Below are 7196 nucleotides of genomic sequence, written 5' to 3' on the forward strand. Positions count from 1 at the left end.
TAAATTAGAATCGACCTATAGGCAATACTGATTATATATATATATATATATATATATATATATATATATATATATATATATATATATATATATATATATATATATATGTAGGGCGACTTTCTAATAAATTTCACTGCGTTTTAAAACTTTTATACAATTCTATGCAGTTGTCAGCGATATTTTCTAACTACCCTTAGGCATATACATCTTCCATTTGTTATTTCGTGCTTGCATGCAAACATTCACTTTTATACATTAAGATGATTACTGTATAATATACTGCATTGAAAAATGTGTATTCTCTATGAATGAAGATTAATTTCGTAAATTAAAAATCTTAAATGTTAATAATAGATGTTACAATTACACTGTGTAACGCGATTTTTGTCCTTGGGTAGTGACTATTATTTCCTACTTGCTTACCCCCTAGAAAGTATGAAAACTGGCTAATATTTCTTTCAAAAGTTGCTTTTGTTACATTTATTCAAACTCCAAAGATATCCTCTCAACATATGGCTATGATGCTCCCTCCCCTACTACTCCTGCTCATGATCAGAAATGCACATATGGTCAGCCACTAAGGGACATGTTCAACTAGTTAAGGACGTGCAAATGACAAGCAAATCTGTGGTATTGAGCAGAATATTTGCTATAACGACATTTTTACTTCAGCAACTCAGCGCTGAATCTGCCTGAAATGTAATGGAAAATAGGTCAATTTCGAAACATAGATGTCCAGGTCACAAAAGCAAAGTTTGAAGGGAATAGTAGTAATTTCCTTTGATTTCTAGATAGAAGTAAATAGGAAATAACACTTACTGACCAAAATGAAAAAAAAATAACATAAATAAAAAAAAAAATTGTTAGACAGTGTTATTAGTAAGTGTTAAAGCCAGATATTAAAGAAAGCAGATTGCAGTTAGAAGAGTTCTGCTTCTCCCACGGAGAACTTCCTACTAAAATTTTGAATAGTATATTCTATAGGCAATGGGCTTGGCCTGGTTGTGACCTTAAACTGCATCCAGTTGTGGGACGATGGTTCGGGAGTTCCAGGAATTCGAGGTGTGCGGGACCATCTTTTAGCCACTATTGCTTCCAGGTCTACGGGCGCCGGATCTGCAAGGTCACGTGATTTCGACGCTTCCTGTCTCTTTGGTGGTAGACGACCGGTAGCCGCACACGTGCCAGATCTTATGGCAGCGATATATGGAATTTCAGCAACTATTCAGGCTCTGAGCGCTTTAACAGTACACCCACGTTAAGATGGATATAAAAATTGCCTTTTGGTATTAATAGCGTTTCAGTCTTTAATAATTATTTTTTAATAAACCTGCTCTGGTTATAAGTGACATCAGTGCCTGAATAGGCACTGAAACTCCATTTCAGGAAAACATTTCAATCAAACAGTGATATTTGACTGGTATACGTCTGCCAATAAAGAGACGGAGCAAGTCGAAATCCCGTGATCTTGCAGTTCCGGCTCCTGTAAGAGACGATTCTTGTTTGCCAGCGATATAAATATATGTACTTTTATGCACCATGCATCCATATGAGAGGTCCTCCCAAAGTAAATAACGCAGTATTTGGGGCTCCAATAATAGATCCGCGTTAAGTTGGATACAAAGATTGCCTTTTGTTACTCTGTCAAACGTAATATTTATTCACATTTGTTTGAATTAGTCATGCATTGATTCGTAGCTTCAAGATTTCGATGATGTAATAGTTTATGTTTTGAATAACATTGTACGAGAGACATAAGACGCCGAATCTAGACTTAGCAGGTTCAAATGTCAAAGGATTAAGCATAATCTAAACTTAACCCCCCCCCCCCCCCAGATGTACCTCTCTGCAGAGGTATATTTTGGGATGGATACAGAGAGTCATGCATGCTTGTTGTTTCGAAAAGGTTTCGATTTCTTCGAAACCCTGGATCGGACTCTGTGAGATACAAGAAAAATTAATCACATCAAAGGTGAACCACTACTGGTCTTAACAAATAATTTTCGTTAATTCTGACGATGAATTCTAAGGGTACAGCTGTAGATTAGCTTAATGCTTGATTCAAAAGGGTATAACCCTTCGTCAGTTGTCCCTGTTCCATCTACTCCGCGTTTCGAAGGCAAGGACAATACACGACTTTGCTGGAACAGTCCTTCCCGCAAAGCAAATTAAATAAAATTTGGAACAGGGACAACTGACGAAGGGTTATACTCTTTATGTTGCATCTCTCGTTTCTCTGCTTGTTTTTTCTTTTCGTTGTTCGAAAAATAGTTCGTTTTCTGTTTTCGTCTTTATGTTTTCGTTTCTCATTGTTTAACGCTTTTTTGATGTCCTGTACCCATATATGCATGTATGTATACATATAGATGTAGGTATGTACATATATGTATGGATATATGCATATGTTTATATATTATTTATATTATATATATATATATATATATATATATATATATATATATATATATATATAGAGAGAGAGAGAGAGAGAGAGAGAGAGAGAGAGAGTGAGTGAGAGAGAGAGAGAGAGGAGATAAAAAGAGGGAGAGTGAGGGTCTGAGAGAAAGGAAGAAAAAAAGGAAATATTGGATTGTAGTGAATAAGTTGTGAGGAAAACGAAAAAGAGAAAAGTGAGCAACAGCTAAATGCCAAATAATTAAAATAACTTGCGGGGTAAATCAAAAATTACAAATGAGCACGGAAAAATATAGAGGGACTCAAATATCAAATACTAAATGATGTTATTGCTGGCACCACATACTTCAAAAGTACTGCTCACGAAATATAATCCTATGTATTAAAAACGACACGTATATCAATAGCAAGGTCATCATCATCATCATCATCATCATCATCACCATCATCATCATCAACAACAACCACAACAACAGCAGCAGCAGCAGCAGCAGCTACTACAACCAGAATCTAATCGCATGTATGTAACCATATGTACATAAATTCATCTAAATAAACCTTCACATCTTGTGTTGCTTTAACTCATCACTCATGAGAGTAATGAAGTTTATCGTATAATTATGTTTCGATTATGGATAGACGCGTGTGATGAACGACACGCAATTTAGAGGAAGGCTGTCGCTTCTATAATGTGTTCGTGAGTTATTTGTTGAAACTATCTTACTTTCATTATTCTAATAAACCTGTTTGGAAAAGACACTTAGGCACACTTCTTCGATATAATTATAGGCCTTGTACCCCCCCCCCCCCAAAAAAAAGCAAGCAATAACAACAAAACTTTCACACTAGGGAACAAAGATTTTGTGGCATTGATACAGGTACTACATCTTACCTAATTTGGTTGTGCTGAATTCAAATCTAAAGTCAGATTTTTCTCTATAAGCTACAGGTGTTTTGAAATTCAAACTTTTCATTCTTAACGAAATTTCGATACATTTTGTATAAATCTGTGTTCTATCTTACGAATTTATGGTCATACTATCTTAAAATTTGGGCTTGAAATAACTATTTAGGCAAAAAAAAAAACCCACCTCAACACCATTTGAATTCATCCCAATATGCACTTAAGTTTAAAATAAAGTCAAGAAACGACAAATGAAATAAGATTGCTCAAATTGTTCCTATTCTGGCAAAAACTTTCGTTTGAAGCTTTTACTCTTATAGACTTTGTCAGGGTTATCTCGCTTGTTATTCCAGCAGTAGTCTGCCATCATATGTCTGTTCCAATACCCTTGATAACGCTCTTTCATCGTTATTAGGTCTTGATGGAGGCGTTCTCTCTGTTAATCATTTGCAACTCCAAGGTTCTCGGGGAAATGATGAAAGTGACTATTCGTGAAATGAAGCTTGACACACGTTGCATCCAAAATCCGGATAAGCCAACATTTATGTTAGTAACCAAATCCTCATAGTCATCTGCATTTTCGCTACTAAGATGAGTTTTTTATTACCACCACGAATGACAGCCACGCTGTCTTCTCAGTCCTCTTTCAGACAAATTCCTCATCACGTACAAGGGCACGAATTTGAGGTCCAGCAAGTATAACCGCTTTCATTTTCTCGAAAGACAAATCATGAAAAGCAGAAACTACGCGCTGAAAACATTCAGTCAGAACCCAATGACTTGAACTGCTTCATGAAGCCAAGTTTAGGATGGAGTGGGGTGAAAATGATCTCTCGGCTGACGATCGGGTCGTTCACAACGTTTGGCATACCTGTGTCCAGAGTTTCACAAACGGGTCACTCCTTTTGGGTCCAGTATTTTCCTCGAATTCGACTGTCCCACATGCAGAGACAGCATGGTAACTTAGTGAAATCTTTCTGTTGCCTGGGCTGGATGTTGAAGTTAACTATTTTTAGGTCCACTTAAACGATCCAGTTGTGCTCGTGATATTTGAGTAAGTCAATGATCATTTATATGTCGTCATGGGTTTTTCGCAAATGAACTTAGTGGCTAACTGAAACAGCGCTATATACATTGCCATTATGCAAGAGAACACACTTGAAGCTGCGCTTAGAACTATCAAAAATGAATCTCCATTTTGTAGGGTTATATTGGGCAACCGTGTGAAACGGCTTGGGATATCGCGGTAATAAACAAATTACTTGTCTTCTGAAAAAGTTCAAAAAAATCTGCTCCCGTGTTCTGAAATATGAGATTTTTGCAGGACTTTCAAGATCTTTTATTTCATTTAGCCCAAAGGCTAATGGCTCCGCTGCTTTCTTGGAAAGTACCAAATCATGTGTAAAGTCAATCAGTTTCACCTGACTAAAACACCGAGGGGCTGATGACTGTTTGGTATTAGATGAGGACTCTTCGGAAACTGAGTTCTTTAAACTTCTGATCAGAGGTTCGAATGGCAAAGGAAATACTTGAATAGGAGATCTTATGTCAGTTTTTCTTGTCAAAAAATTTAGTGTTAACCAAGCAAAGGTCGATAAAAAATGCATTGATAATATTCCTACTTTTCTCTAGCTAATTTTGAGTCTCTTCTACCATATTACTTTTTCAAAAACCTTAGCTTTAATTCTCTTAATTTAGTCCTGTTTTTCTAACTTTATTCCTCCCCCTTTTTTCCTCCTCCTTCTCCCCCCCCCTTATCTTTGTTCTGGTTTTGGCCATTAATATTATGGTTTTACTTATAAATAATATCTCTCTTCTACTACCCCACTTTAATGGATTGGCAAAATAGTAAGAAAGTTTGAACGGATAACTTTCGGTATTTGTTCTGGTTCTTTGCGTGGGATTTCTGAATTCAAATCCCACAACGATTTACTCGGGCAATAGACTTAATTCATCGTCTGGTTTAAGACCTCAAGTTAGAACCTTGGTACCTTTAACGAAGTAAGCATTCATGTTTATATACCCAAAATAATATGCCACAACACAAGATTTTTATGCAAAGGTACAGATATGCCCTTGTAGTAAAAAGTTTGCTTCTCAACCATCTAGTTTCGGGTTCAGTTCCATTACGGGGCACCTTGGGCAAGTGTCTTCTGCTTATTACCCCCGGTCAATCAAAGCCTTATGAATAGATTTGGCAGATGAAAGCTAGAAAGAACTAGTCGTATATATATGTATATTAACTACCATTAACTACTTTATTTGAGTTATAGCTTTTAAATATAAATTTAGAATACATTTTAACCTTTCCCAACCCACTGATAATATTCCTACTTTTCTCTAGCTAATTTTGAGTCTCTTCTACCATATTACTTTTTCAAAAACCTTAGCTTTAATTCTCTTAATTTAGTCCTGTTTTTCTAACTTTATTCCTCCCCCTTTTTTCCTCCTCCTTCTCCCCCCCTTATCTTTGTTCTGGTTTTGGCCATTAATATTATGGTTTTACTTATAAATAATATCGCTCTTCTACTACCCCACTTTAATGTATATCTTATTTTAACTATAAATGTTTGTCTTGTTCTAATTTAATTATCAATGTTCCCTATGGTTTTAAATTTAGTACTTTAGTGTTTTGTTGTATTATTCTAAATATACTGAGGAATAGATATAACTCTCCAATACCTTGACCTAAATTCCCTAACCTTAAATTTTCTCTAACCACTCCTTAGGGTATTGTCCTTCCATTTTCATTCATTTTTTTTCTTTTTCTTTCTCTTGCTTGATTTACCCCTAACCTGCTGTCCATTACTACTTAATCTACCTTCCTCTAAATTGAAATTACTACTACCCCTCCAATTAGATTATATAGAAATTAAATTCTTGTTTGATTCACTAGACTGTTGAATAGCAGCCCAGTCAAGATGGTATTTTTACTTCTCTTACTCTTGTTTTTTTGCACACATCTACAAAATGACTTTCTAAAATGAAATTCCATTATGCAACTGAGGAGTACATTTTCATTGCACATTTTATGTAGTGTTCTCACTACATGAATAAATGAAGTTTGTACGAAACGTACGTACTGCTATTGAATTTTTGTTGCTTTTCTTCATATATGTGAGTGTTTGTGTGTATGTGTGTGTGTGTTTGCCTTAGAGTCTGTCCATCCACTGCTTGACAACCGGTGTTGGTTTGTTTACGTTCCCGTAACTTAGCGGTTCGGCAAAAAGATATCAAGCGCCAAGCATTTTTTAAAAGAAATATGCGTACAAAACGGGTAATAAGAAAATTAAGATGACAAAGGAATAAACGATTATCTTATGAACTTCATTAGCTCACAGCTGTTTCTGCTAAAAGATGCAGTGGACTTTTTGTTGAGTGTCTGAATAACACTTTATAGCTTCACTGGAACCTTGTTACTCAAACACTCAACAATAAGTCCACTGCATCTTATAGCAGGAACAGCTGTAAGCTAATGAAGTTCATAAGATAATCATCTATTCCTTTGTCGTCATATTTTCTGATACACCACACACACACACACACACACACACACACATATGGCAAGCTTCTTTAAATTTCTGTCTAACGAATCCACTCACAAGGATTTGATCAGCCCGAGGCTATAGCAGAAGACACTTTCCCGTGGTGCTGTGCAATGGGACTGAACCAGAAACCATATGGTTCGAAAACAATCTTCTTACCATACAGCCACACGTGATTTTTTTGACTTAAGCAGAAAAGAAACACTTTAAGAGGATAAGAGTATAATGTATACATGGCTGCTAGCGGTTATCGATCCTCCATAACAGAGGCAGCTCATTTGGAACTTAACTACACGTGGTAATCTCGTGATTTTTAGTTATATTCATGTTAC

Source organism: Octopus bimaculoides, chromosome 7, assembly GCF_046866305.1.
Source record: "Octopus bimaculoides isolate indiv1 chromosome 7, ASM4686630v1, whole genome shotgun sequence".
In the NCBI taxonomy this organism is placed as follows: domain Eukaryota; kingdom Metazoa; phylum Mollusca; class Cephalopoda; order Octopoda; family Octopodidae; genus Octopus; species Octopus bimaculoides.